Source organism: Trachemys scripta, chromosome 1 (assembly GCF_013100865.1).
Source record: "Trachemys scripta elegans isolate TJP31775 chromosome 1, CAS_Tse_1.0, whole genome shotgun sequence".
NCBI classification, from domain to species: Eukaryota; Metazoa; Chordata; order Testudines; family Emydidae; genus Trachemys; species Trachemys scripta.
The window spans coordinates 109,079,399-109,095,001 of NC_048298.1; the positions used below are offsets into that span (position 1 = coordinate 109,079,399).

Below are 15,603 nucleotides of genomic sequence, written 5' to 3' on the forward strand. Positions count from 1 at the left end.
ACTTAACCTCTCTTCTCCAGTATCCTTATCTGTAAAATGGGGATAAAATTAATGGAGATATCCTATCCTATCTCCCAGAACTGGAAAGGACCTTAAAAGGTCATCGAGTCCAGCCCCCTGCCTTCACTAGCAGGACCAAGTACTGATTTTGCCCCAGACCCCTAAGTGGCCCTCTCAAGGATTGAATTCACAACCCTGGGTTTAGCAGGCCAATGCTCAAACCACTGAGCTATCCCTCTGGCCAGGGATGATCCTTCCCTAACTACTTCACAGGGGAACTGTGAAAATTATGATTATTTATTTGTATAATGATAGTACCTATCAACTGCAGTCATGGACCAGGACCCCATTGTGCTTAGCACTGTACAGACACAGAACAAAAAGACAGTCCCTGCCCCAAAGAACTTACGATCTAAGATTAGTTAGTGTGTGTAAAGCACACCGAACATGCAAAGTATAAGTAAGTACTAAGTATTATCAGTTATTAAGGATTGACTGTCTCACAACACTTGGGATGACTAAAACATCCCCACCAGCCTGATAAATAACTTATACTTTTGTCTGGCTGGACAAATGAGGTGGTCAGTGGGAGATCTGCAGGGAGGAAGAGGCATGTCTGCTGTGGCCTGTGCTTGCAGCTTAGCATCCGAGCCTGTGACCCAGCAAGTTCACCTACAATTTGCTCCATCTATGCACATAAACTCACCCTCAGGCTGCCTTTTCATCCATCCTGAGTTGCATCTACACCCACCTGATGACATTTAAAAAGAGAATCACAGTTACAAGAATTGGAATCTGGTAATGCAGAGCCAGGGAAAAAGCTACACTCCCAGGTTAACAATTAATCACTCAGGGAATGAAGCCACTGATTTGTAATCATTGCCTGGCTCTCAAATATAATAGCCGTGAATTCCTGTGACCACCGTCTGAGACGAGGCGCTTTGGGCTATTCCCAGTGCACTTGCTAAAATTCAAATCAGTTGCAGAGCAAGTCTCTTAGCTCTGTGAGCTCAGCCGCTTATCAGCAAGAGGAGTCAGTGTTGCTAGCCAGCAGCAGTCTGAATAACCTCCCCTCCTCCCCCCATCACTGTCCTGCTACTGAGCTGAGGTTTCATTTTCAAGTAACCCTACGTAAGAACTGCATCATCTCTCCCCTGCACCCTGCCAGGACTGTTCTCTGCTTCCATAACCCCAGGCTTGTAGCTACAGTAACTGAACGGACAAAGCAAAGAAAACCTTTGTATGGTAACACCAAGTCACTAAGGGCCAGTGCTGCAAGGTCCGGAGCGCCCTCAATTGTCAGGAATTGATGTCACCCTTTAGAGTAGGGGCTCCGCACTGCACAAAACCAGGTCCCAGGCTGTTTCCAAGGTTTCTATGCAAGGCACCTAGAGATCATTAGCAGGGCCCCAAGTCAATTATTTGTTTTTTCCCCCACATCTCTTGTCTCTCTCCAACCTTGGGCAGTAAAAAAAGAAAGCAAACTGGGTAACAGACTGCATGTTGTACCTCCTGCTCTCAGGGTTACCGAGAATCCCTGTCCTGCTCACTTTCTCACTTTAAAGGAAGGAGAAAACCCAATGAGCTCCCGTCAATGTGGGAATTTTTTCCATTAGTAATTTCACATCAGTGCCTGCCCCCACTGTCTAACCTTCACCCCACACACACATAAAAAAACACGTATCCTCTCTAGAGCTTATGCTAGACATGCTGTTGCCCCCCAAATATCTGCACAGATAGGGGAGTTATCTTCCTTAATTCTACCCACTATAAGCTGCAACCTGCTCCTGTGCATGAGGCAGGGAACAGAGGAAGAGACTAAGGGCTTGTCTACACTGGCAATTTACAGCGCTGCAACTTTCTTGCTCGGGGCCTGAAAAAACACCCCCCTGAGCGCAGCAAGTTTCAGCGCTGTAACGTGCCAGTATAGACAGTGCACAAGTGCTGGGAGCCGCTCTCTCCCGGCGCTGTGCTGCGACTACACAAGCAGGGCCGGCTCTGGCTTTTTGGCCGCCCCAAGCAAAACAAAAAACAAAACAAAAAAACACGGGGCGGCCAGAGCGAGTGCAGGGAGACCGGCTGGGGGGGGGGAGGGGGAAGGAGCGGGCGGGAGAGAGAGAGAAGGGGCGGCCAGGGCTACAGCAGGGGCGCTGCCACGTGGCCCCTCCCGCTGCACCGCCTCCTGCCGCCTGCCACGAGGGCTCCGCTCCGGTCGGCGGAGAGGGAAGGAAGAGGACTGCCCTGCAGGGCACTCTGGTTCTCCGCGCCGCCGCCCCCTACAGGGCGGCAGGAGCGGAACAAGAACAACAACAACAACAACAAAAGCGGCCGTGCCGCCCTAGGATTGGGCAGAATGCCGCCTCCAACAATCTGCTGCCCCAAGCGCCAGCTTGCTCAGCTGGTGCCTGGAGCCGGCCCTGTACACAAGGTATGTTAAACTGCTGCCACGACCGCGCTTTAGCATTGCCAGTGCAGATTAGCCCTTAGGTCCAAACAATACTATAAAATTAACTATGTTGGTGGATGTTTCATCTTGTAGTGTAAATAGGACCTAACCCAACTCAGATCTGCCCTCCTTTCCTACGAACACCTTGGCTAATCCTGCTCAAAACAGGAATAGATGACAGTAGTTAGGACCCCGAGCCCACACTAGTACTGGCAATAAAAATTCCTACCACTGAGGAGAAAAATAGTCCAAGTAGACAAGACCAACTGTGTTATGACAGTGTTTGCTTTCAGCTGCATAGGTGTAACCAGCCTATGTTATAACCAGTATGGCATAGTAGGCGGCATAGATGGGACTGAAGGCAACACCAAAACAACTGTGGCACAACCACGAAATAACTGGGTCTGCCAATAGGGCAGTAGCTATACTTTACACAGGAACTTTTCTCTTAACTGTGTTATCATCCTATATTTCCACAGCAAAAGCTACCTTAAACAGCTGGATGCAATTCCTCCTCAGAACTTATTAGGGTGACCAGATGCCACAGATTAAATATCGGGACGCGGGGGGGGGGGGAAAGGCCGCGGGGGAGGAGGGCAGAGAAGAAAAAAGCGGGCAGCGGAGAGGGAAAAAAAAACAAAAACGGCCGGAGCACCCCCCAGCCGAGCCGCGCTCCGGGCCCCTCCTGCAGCTCCCTGCCCAGCCGTTCCCGGGCTCCGTCGCCCCGGCCCCGCAGCAGGGGCTGCTCCGCTCCACCCCACCAGGGCTGGGACACTCGCCCCCGCAGCCCAGGACAGCCCCTCTCCAGCCGCGGGGAGCTCGGGGACCCGGGCAGGGGGCGAACCAGGTAGCCGGGCCCGGCCCCTCCCAGCAGGAGCATGTCCGCCTCCGACCCACCGCACTGCCCCGCGGGCTGCAGGGCTGGAGCAGCCTCCGCACTGCGCTCCCGGCCCCGGGCCCTGAAGGCGGCGGTGAAGCCAAGGGGCTTGCCCTGGTGACCCTAAGTGAGCCTGGCACACCGAAGGGGTCCTCCCAGGGACTGGTTCAGAGCACGAACGTGTGGGTGCGGAAAAGGGCTGCTTCATGGTCCCGGTGAAGCCGGTCTGAGCAGTTTCCCTCCCATTTGCTACCTGACTCCGAGCTCTGCCCCCGGAGCTGGTCCAGGCTGGAGCGGAGAGCACAGGGCTAATCACCATGTTAATGTGGTTCCCTCCTGCAGCATCACTACACCAGGGGAGCGGGTTCCCAGGGCTGCGAGATCCGAGGCACTTTCCTGCCCAGCCCCAGCACTTTTCCAGAGCTCGCTCAATCCCCTGGATGGCGGCAGCAGCCAAACCATCCTGTAACCGCTGCTTGGTCTCTGCTCCGTGTTCCCCCAGCACCAGCCGCTCTCCTCGACTGTGCAGCGGCCTGGGCAGGAGCCCCCTCATTTCCCTCCTGGGGGAGCAGCCCCCTTGCCCGCCCGGTGCCGGAGCTGACTCACCAGCTCCAGGAAGCGCCACCCTCCCTCCCAGGCTTGCGCCGCCATGCTGCAAGCCTGGGAGGGAGGAGGAATTCCGCGTGGTTGGGGAAGAGGTGGGGCCAGGGCGGGGATTTGGGGAGGGAGCCAATGCGGGAAGGAGGGGACGGAGCTGGGGCGTGGAGGGGGGGGCGAGAATCCCTCCAGGACAACAAAATTGCTTGTTTGTCCAGTGTCCCGACCGCACATCGGTCGGGACGCGGGACAAACAAGCCAATATCGGGACAGTCCCGATAAAATCGGGACATCTGGTCACCCTAGAACTTATACCTGTTTTTGCCTGAAGTTTATAAGCTAGTTCTCCCACTCCTCTGTACTGTTTACCCTCTGGGAGAGAGAAAGGCTGGATGCTTTGACACAGATAGTGATACACTTCATCTGGCTTTGCTTGAAGGTGCAGGGAACTGGAGGAGAGAGATGTTTTTTGGTGTTAAAGAAAGACAGACGTTTGTTGCTGCTTTCCCTCCTTTCTTTTGTGAAGATTCACTGCTGGAAAGAAGCAATGAAAGGTGGTGTAGTGTAGCCAGGGCAAGTTCATAAAGCAATTGCCTGTGTTACAGAAATGAACAGGTTTAAGTATAGTTTAAACAGGTTTGAAACACGGCTAGGGCTGGGGGCGGAGGTGGCAGGAAGCACAGTGTAGGGGAGTAATAGGTACCTATATCAGAAAAAGCCCCAAAAATCAGGACTGTCCCTATAAAATCGGGACATCTGGTTACCCTAATTCAGACCTCACTCTTGGATGCTGAAGGGTAACAAGACAAGGAGTATCAAGTTACCAATGATTGCTGGAGTCTTTGGGATTCCTTGCTCAGGAAAGATGACTAACATCCACCAATAGCCTTGCTAGACTGTCCTTTTCTCCTTCACAGCATCCAGGTGAACATTTTGCAAGGTATATTGATAAGGGGCAGCAGGCAAGCTGCCTGGCCGACATAATAGGTTCAAAGACTTCAGTCTAGGAACGTTCAGACTCTGCCCAAACGAGGACCACATTGGAAACTTGCTAGTAACATGAGGGGAGTGGCTAATTCACATAAAATAAATCAAGAGCAGCCCCAAGGCTACTTGGGTGAAGTTGGACCATAGCACGTTGGAACCTGCAGGCTCCTTGACCACACCAATGCCTGAAGGAAGAGCGCAGCTTTGGAAAACACAGTAGAATTCCAATGAGTGCAATCTGGCCTGAAGGCATGTTTTAGCCACCCTAGCATTTGTTACCATTTATTTCACTGATGTAAACCCGTGATGGCTACACACCATGATCGTAGGGAACAGGGATAAATCCCTGTGTACACTGAGCCAATCAGGCTCTCTGGCAATGTATCAATTGCTATGCCTGTTAATCACTGAAGCTCAAGGAAATACACTTAAAAGAAAACAACAAACCACTAGACACATTGAGCAGCCAGGACAAGCCTACCCTGTTGAAATTACATTGTAATTAAAACATAATAAAAACTGGCATTTATTGATGAGTTATATTAACCCTGTCTGAAACCATTTGAACAAATTAAGCCTCATAATGGTATTTTTCTTCACTGTTAAAAGCACTAAGACATGACATAGATCAATGATAATACCCACGTTGGCTCTTTGTAATTGGAAGAAGAAAGCTTTGCCGCTGGAAAGCTTCAATTGGCATGGCTTCAGCCAATAAGAAGACACCTACAAGGGACCCTGCTGGCAAGCCCCAAAAGATAATGCCAGGGTACTTACATGGGCATATAAAGTATGCTCTCAAAAACACTGCCAGGAGCCCAGCTGTCCCACTCCAGGGGACATTTCCAGGGTATTTGCATGAGCAGATACCAATGTATGCCCCAGAAACCATTGCCAGGGCCCCTGCTGGCACATAGCAGTGGATGCTTCCAGGGGACTTGCACAGTCATATACTAGTGCCTGCCTCGAGTGTCAGTGCCCCCCTATACATATACCACAGATCCTACATGGGCACAGACGTGTCTCTGGGGGGGAGGGAGATTTCTGCCAGGAAAATATACTAGTGAATGCCTCAATGGGCACTGCCAAGGCTGGGGCCTGTGTCCCAGGTGAATTGTTCTCTAGTTGTTTTGCAACGGTTACAAACCTGTAAGGCAGAAAAACTGATAGACCCTGAGCTCCTTCCTTCCTTCTCCCAGCTGCTTCTGTCTCTCTCAAGCCACACAACAGCTGAGCAGATAAACAACTTGCCACCTGCTCCCACCTCCAACCCCGCCCCCTACATCCGATATGTCTCCACCTCCTCGTCCAATGCTCTGTTCCTGTGTTTGTATTCTCCTCCCTTAAGGCACAGTCCCCTGCAGCAACACAGCAGCCACTGCTGCGTGCCTTCCTCTTTAGCTAAAGGAGGGGCACATTGTGAAGAAAGCGATAGAGCTGTCTGTTCTCATTGCAAACAAGCTGACACCTTGAAATAACAACTTAGCCGGCATCCAAACTAAGACAGACAGGAAATCCCACCCTCCGTCTTTGCAATGCCACAGCATATTCAAATTCTGAACAGCCTGACCCTCCTCCCCTTCCGCCTGTGCAACTGGGCAGAGAAGGCAGGAGAAGATAAATATTAAGCATGGAAGGAAGATCAAGGGAAAAGGAGGCAAGGCCTATGAAGCACAATAGGAAACTGGGTGGTACCTCAGTTTCCCTCTCTGTAAAATGGGGATAATAATGTTTAACTGACATTGTAAAGCACTTTGAGACCTTCAGATGAAAAGTGGCAAGTATTAATTATTATTACTACCACAAAGGGCTCCTAAACATGAATTAAAATAATGGACTGAACCATCCTCAATGCCCAGCAGCCTCTTTCAGCTTCCTCCTTATTTCTGGGGCAGATAAATCATTCTGTTGTGTTGAGTGAAGTATATAAAATAATGAATGGTCTAGAGAAGGTAGACAAGGAACTTCTGTTCTCTTTGTCTCATACCACCAGAACAAGGGGACAGTCAATTAAATTAAAAGGTAGGAAACTGAAAAAAGGAAATACTTTTTCACACAATGTGTGATTACACTGTTGAATTCACTGCCCCAGGAAGTCATTGAGGCCAAGAACTTAACAAGATTTCAAACTGATTGAACAGATCCAGAGTGATCATGATGAATGACAACAAAAATGTTAAACCTCCTACTTCAGGGTTCGGGCCCATCACTGACTTCTAGAGATCAGGATGAGGCCCATGTGCGGGGCAGATGATCCCACATCTGCCTACTGCAGGGTTCTTACACCTTCTTCTGAAGCACCTGGTGCTGGACACTGCTGGAGACAAGATATTGAACTAGATGGACCTCAGGTCTGATCCAGCCTGGCAATTCGTGTGTGTGTGAAGCATCCACAGGAGTGCAATGGGGGATAGGTTTGGGCACATATAGTATGACTTGACATTTTGCCTAGGAACATAGGATCAGACCAATGATCCAATACCCTGTCACTGACAGTAACCAGCACCAGATTCTTCAGGCAAGATGTAAGATCTCACAGTAGACAGGAATAGATTTAACCTGGTCCCTGGGAAAATTACTCCATCACCCCAAATATCAGAGGTTGGATTTAGCCCTGACGTATGGGGCCTTACATTGTTCACACAATTCTTGTGTATTTTGTAACATTTACTATTTTAACCCTTTTGAATCCAGCTAAACTCTTGGACTCAATTAAATCTTGTGGCAGCAAGTTCCACTGGCTAAGTGTGAAAGAAAGTACTTCCTTTTATCAGTTCTGAACTTGCCACCTTTCAATGTCATTGAATGTCCTTCTGTTCTCATGCTATGAGACAGGGTGAATAGAACTTCCTGATCCATCTATTTTATACCACTAATATTTCTGTATGCTTTTATCAAACTAACTGAGGGAGGGAAATTGCTTAGGTCCAGTTTGACTCAAATGTGACTGTGGGGAAAATGGCCATTTTATTGAACAATTCTGCTCCCTGTGAGTATTCAAAATGAGAATTATTTAATCTAGTGGTAAGAATAAGTTTTCATTGTTTTCTACCCTGCAGAGCAAGTACAGATATAGGAACGGAAGCGGTCTTCTAGTGTTGTTTCTGCATCTTCCACAGAATTGTTGGCCAAGCTTTAACTGCAGAGCTAAATTCCATCCTCAGTTGTGCCCGTACAACCCTGCTGAAGATGATAAGGTTGCACAGATGAAAGCAAGTGAAGAACTTAGTTTGCAGGATCTTATATGCTAATGATGATGCATGAGGACGAAAGAACCTGATGAACCCTCAGATCTCATGCTGAGTTTGCAGGGCTGCAAAGTACAAAAATATTCTCTTTATAGTAAACTGAGGAAATTTGCCCTGGAACAACTGAAAGACAGACACAGAATCCTATGACGCCATTTTTACAGACACACTTTTCAGACTGAACAATACTTTAAAATGACAAATTAATCATCCAGAATTGTGGAAAGCAAAAGGAGCTTAGCTTTTATAACCCTGACATTTTCCAGACTGCCAGCCATATCCATGTGTAGGATGCCACGTGCGTATATACCCACAGTCTCCAAAGGGATAACTAACACAACACACAGTGGTTTTCAGATGTGACTGATGTTCTTCTAGTGGGTTTTGGCAAATGAAGTTGCAGGGTAGAGTCCAGTGCATCTATACATCTAATTAACATTACAGTAGCATCCAAAATGTGGTAGGTCCTTTACTACTTATAGAAAGAAACAATCCTTGCCCAGTCTACAAAGACAAAAAATAGGGGAAAGTGATATTATACATGCAGAGGTACTATTCCCAGTTGCCCCTCCACATAACCATCATTAGTTATTTTTGCAACTCTTCCCTGTTTACTAATGCAAATTTATTTTACCTATGCCTATTTACTGTTTATTTTGTCATGTCTCCTCCCCCACCCCATATATAATGCAATAATTTCTGCCAAACAATGTACAGCATTAGCCACTTCTAAAATTATCATCTCCCCACCGGGTTGTCTCTCCTCAGTATGGGAGGATGGAAATGGCTCGCCTATCAGCTCCGAAGAGATTTTTCCCTCCCCAGTTAGTGGTATTCCCTGAGCCCAGCTGATGAAAGACACAGATGTGTCTGCTGAGGAGCAGCTCTCGGTGCCTGCCTTGTTCCCCAGAGCCCTCTTCAGCCAGTTTGGTGGAAGGGAAGAAAATAGGCTGACAGTAGGGTTACCACCCAGACGATTTTCTGAATTGATGAGCTGCTTTTTCATAGATCTTATAGCTAGACAAATAGTGATCTTGTTGGATCTCACAAGCTAAGTAATGACCTAGGACAGGAGTGCTCTAGGGAAAGCCTTAGGAATGAGACAAAGAAAAAGCAAAGGAAAAACATCATCAGAGGAACTAAATACCACCAACAAGAAGCAAGGGAAGTACAGCCTGTAACAGTCAGAAGCAAAATGATTGCTGGTTTTGTCTCTAGTTTTGTATTTAAAGGGCCAGCATGCCAGGAAAGGCTACAAACTACAGACTTAAGAGATGGTTAGGCAGGCAGAGAAAAGGGAACTTGAACTCTCAACTTTTTGAGGATCAAGCCTCTGAGTGGAAAAACATACTAAGCAGGAGGCTGGTGTTAAAAACAGTTATAGCATTCTTTGGTTTTGTTCTGATAAATATGATAGTCTAATAAAATCCAGATCCCTTTTGGACATCCCTTGCTTCCCATGCTTAAAGTTCACTATCATATCATCATACCAAGGGCTGTCAGAAGTGGTGTTGGTGAGTCAGGATATGCCTTCATTGCAAAGTTAACTCAAGTTACAATCTGAGTGTTGCCCCTAATTCAAGTCTTGTCCACATATAACTCTTACCTCAAGTGTGACGGCACTTTTGACTCAAGTTGGCTCAGGGCCTGTCAGGGGGTACAGGCAAATGTGTGAATTAGCACAACTCATCAGCTGCTATGGGTTCTGCAGAATACCCATATTCTGCTATGCAGAGGTATTCGAAACTGTGTCACTGAATGAAGAGGATCTTTTTCAAGCATCTTGGGCCCAGAATGATCGCTGAACACAGAGGGCTTGCTTCACTCAAGTGCTTATAGTCCTCCAGGGCCTTCCCACAATTTCCCTGCCCTGTGTGCAAAGACAGGGCAGACAAGTTATCCCACAGTTCGCTGGGAAATAATTCACAGAGCAGCTCATCTTACTGCAGTGAAAAGAACCATGAGATACATCCCTAGAAGTTTTAGAGCTACACAAAAGTGAGTGCGGTGCTAGCGTGGACACCACAACTTAAATGTTATTTGGCAATGGGGCTGTTCTCACTTGAGCTAGGTTAACTCAAGAGGAGTAACTTGAGTGTGATACTTCAAGTCAACTGCAGTGAAGACATACTCAGTAGGTGGCACTCTTTCCTCTGAGTAAGTGTGAAGCAATGTCCATGCATGATGCTAGGCTGCTTGCTGCTGAAGGTGTGGTCTTTCAGAGGAAATTGTTTATGATCCAATAGCACTTTTTTTTCTTAAAGTGGGAAGTATTGACTTCAGTGTCCTGAGTATATTCCAATTCTGGAAGAACTAGTAGAGAGGCAGCATGGTCTAGGAGAGAAGGCACTGGGTTAGGACTCAGGAGACCTGCGGTCTGTTCCTGGCTCTGCTACTGACATATTGTGTGACCTTAGGCCAGTCACTTCACCCTCTTGTGTATCCGTTTTCCCACTCATTTTGTGCCTTGACTACTTAGGCTGTGAACTCTTTGGGGGTAAGGGCTGTCTTTTGTGTCTACAGCAGCCCATATAATGGGGCCCCAATCTCAGATAGAGCTCTTAGGCGCTACTGTCATACTACATCTAGCACTAACGGCAGTTATAGCAAATACATGCATTTGTGGGGATGAGCTCCCGAAGGTGCCACCTTTAGCCATGCAGAGTGCTGCTTTGATGCAGACCTTCCATCATGGCACTCTACCTTAATACAACAGGGAAACGTGCATTTTGCTGTACAATGGATAAGCTCAGGGAAAATGTTGTGGCGAAATTATGCTGGATCCCATAAGCCTTGTTTTTCTACACACCAATTTGCCTTAAACACTACAAATCCAGATATGGAGGGGAGGACATGGCCCAGATTTCCTGCATCCCCCTGGACTTCATGTTGAAGCCCTAAACTAAGGCAGATCTGGTAACTGAGAAGCCTCATCTCATTGTCCTTCCCCAGCTGAACTGTGCTGCTCCTACCAGAGGTTTTATTTATGAAAAATCCTGGAAATAAAACCCACACACTCTCTATTCCCTCTGCAAAAATCTCCCCACCTCCAGAACTGCAGGCTGCTGCTTTCAGCTCTTCTAATTAGCTAGGCAAGGCAGTGCTCATTAGCCCCACCTGAGTCACTCAGCAACTTGGAAAGAAGAGTATTAACCCCCAAATGGCCATGTGGCTCTCAAAAAATAGGTGACTAAGAGAACTACCCTCAGTTGCCTGTACTGTCAGTTAAGCACCCAGGCCCAGACCCTCAAAGGTTTTTGGCACCTCCCTCCCTTTGTGGATCTGGACCCAAGTGGCAACAGCATGACTAAAAGAGGTCCTTATTCGTACTGCAGTCTCAGACACTAAACAAAACCATGTCACCAGTTCTCTGAGGGACCACACCATTCCCCCCTACTCCCTTTATAAAATCTTGGGTACATTTTCTCCAATGCTGATGCTTGGCAAGTAGGGAGAGGTTGGGACCCACAGAGTTAATGGGAACCAAAGCTCTTCTCGATACCCTCACACCAGAACTTCTCTCCCAATACACCCCAGCCTCTCTCAAGGGATTATTTGGATTGTAGTAGCCTCTCAGGGTCTCAGTCTAGATCAGGGCTCCACTGTACTGTGTGCTGTACAAACAGATAAGAAGACACAATCTCTCCTCTAAGGAGCTTACAATTTATAAGTAAAGACAAAGACACACCAGGGTAGTATCAAAAAACAAGATAGAGTGGATATGGGATGGGTAAACAAGATCATGTGGCTCCTTGCATAGTTGAGCATATCACTAAAGTCGTATATTTTAAAAATATTAATCTATAAGGAAATTGGGGCTGAAGCTTGGAAGGAGAATGACTGGGAAGGAGGAGACTGTCGAACAGGAGAGGTATGCAGGAGATGGAGAAAACTAATGGGAGCAGGAGCTGGAAGGGTGTTAGGAATATGGCTATTCAATCTTTCTCTGAGCCTGGCTACCAAGAAGTAGCACTGGCAGGAGAGAAACAACAGCCAATGGCAGAGCAGAAAAACAAAGACAGAGTTTCAAACACTCAGTGAATCTGATAGTATCTGCAGGCTGGATGGAGGTTGGAAGTGCAGGCATATCCTGGACTCCTGACATACCACACCCATCCCCTGAACACAGCTAGTGAGTTGGGGGGGAGATACCTTTCATCCAAGTATCTGAGACCTTTTTATAGACCTCATTTAGAGCAGAAGGGAGGCCATGGGGTCCTGGTTGGGACCTGGCCATTTGCGCCAACAGGCAAGTGTTATAGGACCAGGAATTATACTAAATATACCAAAAGCACCCCATTCATATCCTGCCCCTCCCTCCATTCATCCCCAAAAGCCAGGGCCAGAGCAGAGTCAGGGAGCGCAATCCAGTTCACTAGGGCAAGATAAGTGAAAAATTGGTGATAATACTGCAGCAAAGTCTTTCCAGCCAGCAAATGACCAGAGATTCCAAAGAAGCCCCTCAAATCAGCACTCAACCATTCCCATTGGCCATCCCTTCCGCTCTGGCGCTGATCCTAAAGGCTGTGATGAAAAGAGGGGAGGGTTGGCAAATTGAAAGCGACTGTCCTAACCTTACTTGGCAGTCTTCTAGCAGCAGCTGAAACGGTCCGCTCACAAACCTTGGCCTTTCCCACAGCATATAAGATGAAGAGTCACACACACCTTTGGGCATATGGAGACATCTCTGTTCAGGTGTTTGGCATTTTCAATGCAACTTACTAACCTGAAAGGTTAAACGGACACTGTCTAGTTAAGTATATTTGTACAACTTCAAATAAATCATAATAAAAAATAATCCAGGGTCATCTATGACTTTGCAGTTGCCACTTTATTGCACACCATAATCACACAGAACATTAAGGTGAGAGGAGGGATAGAATTCGGATCTTCTGTCTTATGGCACAGGCACCTGACACTTAAACTAAAGGGAAATCTCTATGGGCTGTTAGCAGTATAGAGATTATGACACATAGTTAAGCAGCTCTGATTCCATCCAGCAGGGAGCAGTGGCACATCAGGCAGTTAATTACAATCATTTGCATTTCTGTAGCACCTTTCATCCAAGTATCTCAGAGCATTTAACAAACATCAATTAATTAAGCTGCACAACTCCCTAACAATAGCTATGCATTATCTCCATTTTACAGCTAAGGAATCTGAGATATAAAGAACAGGAGTACTTGTGGCACCTTAGAGACTAACAAATTTATTTGGGCATAAGCTTTCATGGGCTAAAACCCACTTCATCAGATGCATGCAGTGGAAAATACAGTAGGAAGACATATATACACAGAGGACATGAAAAATGGGTGTTGCCATACCAACTCTAACGAGACTAATCAATAGCCCACCTTAATTGATTAGTCTTGTTAGAGTTGGTATGGCAACACCCATTTTTTCCATGTTCTCTGTGTATATATGTCTTCCTACTGTATTTTCCACTGCATGCATCCAATGAAGTGGGTTTTATCCCATGAAAGCTTATGCCCAAATAAATTTGTTAGTCTCTAAGGTGCCACATGTACTCCTCGTTCTTTTTGCTGATACAGACTAACATGGCTACCACTCTGAAACCTGAGATACAAAGATCACTGTTACTAATAACACCTTCGACCACTAGAACTGAGAGCATTTAAAAAACTTCACTTACTTTTCACTGTTTATGCTGCTTGATTACTTCTTCGTATTTCTCTACGTTTGTACAATAAAAATACTGTAGCCAGTTTCCCTAGTATTTAAAGTCAATTTCACTTTTTGGCTCTTATTCTCTAGCATACTCCTGCAATGTTTGGGTTGTTAAGACAGTAGGGAAATATTTCAACCCAAACCAAAGAACAACTGTCACTTCATTGTATTTTTAACTTCATTGAAGCATTTGTATCATCATGCTTTGGAGAACCTGTTTTATTTTATTTTGGGCCTAAACCACCTGTCCCTTTAAAGAAAAGCAGCTAGTCTGTCCCCCACAGTGCAGAAGATTAATTGAAAACAGGACTCACTCCAGAGGAAAAGGTTCCCTAGTGGGGTGCAATTATGATAGTGGTTTAGAAATGCTATTTACATATGAAAGAGAGGTTAGGTAAGCAACTTCAACCTAAAAACCTTTGAGGAAAGGATAAACTTAAACCAGAAAATTACAACTATAGGACCTACAAAATTATATACAGTCTTCCATATATCAACAAGATCTTCGACCAGCTACGCAAAATTCTATTCCCCATTTGCCTGGGACAAGTGCGGGTTTTTGTTTTGTTTTGTTTTGGACAGGTGAGTAAAACAGCATTCGACTTTTTCACCATCCATGATACTTGCTCCTTAAGAATTTGGAGAATCCACCACAGGTAACTAAGCAAACAGTGGACACAAGGTAGAATTCTGATCACAGACTGTAGGACATTTCAAACTATTAGGAAGCGTGCCCTTAAATCCACACTAACACATCATGAACCTGAAGCCCAACAGCTTCTGTTCTGGCTGAACTATGCTTGGTGCAGAAAGGGGTCGGGGGGAAAGGGGCACCAAAGGGCACTACATTTGTGCCTCCCCATGATTAGAAGTCATCTAGGGGCCTATTTCACCCCCAGTAAGTTTGAGAGGCTTGGAGGCTGTTGTATTTGTTCACCATTATGGCATCCAAGTATAGTGAAGCACAGAAGCAATCCAGAGATGTCCTTACTCCAAGGATAGCTCTATACCATCCAGGGATATCCCTGTGCTAGAGGAATTCCTTGGTGTGTAGATACGCTCTCTTTATAGCCCCTCTACACAGCAGGAGGGGCATAAATGGGACATAGAGCAATAGTAAATTAAGCTCTGCATCTAGAACCAGTGAGACACCTGAACAGGTGCTGGCCCTGGCATAGCCCTTCTCTAAGGCCATAGAGAGCAAAGTATCCAAAAGTATTAATCACTTAGGGTATGTCTACACTACGAAATTAGGTCGATTTTATAGAAGTTGATTTTTATAAATTGATTTTATACAGTCGATTGTGTATGTCCCCACTAAGCGCATTAAGTCGGTGGAGTGCGTCCTCACTACCGTGGCTAGCATCGACTCACGGAGCAGTGCACTGTGGGTAGCTACCCCACAGTTCCCGCAGTCTCCGCTGCCCATTGGAATTCTGGGTTAAGCTCCCAATGCCTGATGGAGCAAAAACATTGTCACGGGTGGTTTTGGGTACATGTCGTCAGTCTCCCCTCGCTCCGTGAAAGCAACTGCAGACAATCATTTCACACCTTTTTTCCTGGGTTACCTGTGTAGACGCCATAGCATGGCAAGCATGGAGCCCGCTCAGCTCACCGCTGCTGATGCGAGCATTGTAAACACCTCGCGCATTATACTGCAGTATGTGCAAAGCCTGGCTAAGAGATGGCAGCATGAGGACGATTGTGAGGACATGGACACAGACGTTCCTGAAAGCACGGGATGTGGCAATTGGGATATC

General features: G+C 46.8%; 1 protein-coding gene across 5 annotated transcripts in view; it reads right to left on the reverse strand.

The window, feature by feature from the left end:
* Positions 1-12,786, reverse strand: part of ADA2 (adenosine deaminase 2) — a 47,813-nt gene extending 35,027 nt beyond the window's left edge. The window contains exons 1-2 of one of the 5 annotated variants that reach the window (XM_034781248.1): positions 6,055-6,094; positions 707-751 (exon numbers count right to left, since the gene is read on the reverse strand). The gene's annotated coding sequence lies outside the window, so the exon portion shown is untranslated. Of the gene's footprint in view, positions 1-706; positions 752-3,929; positions 3,954-6,054; positions 6,117-12,729 lie in introns of those variants that run through there. The other 4 variants (XM_034781274.1, XM_034781255.1, XM_034781284.1 and 1 more) reach the window with 4 other exon arrangements.
* Positions 12,787-15,603: the final 2,817 nt, after the last annotated feature.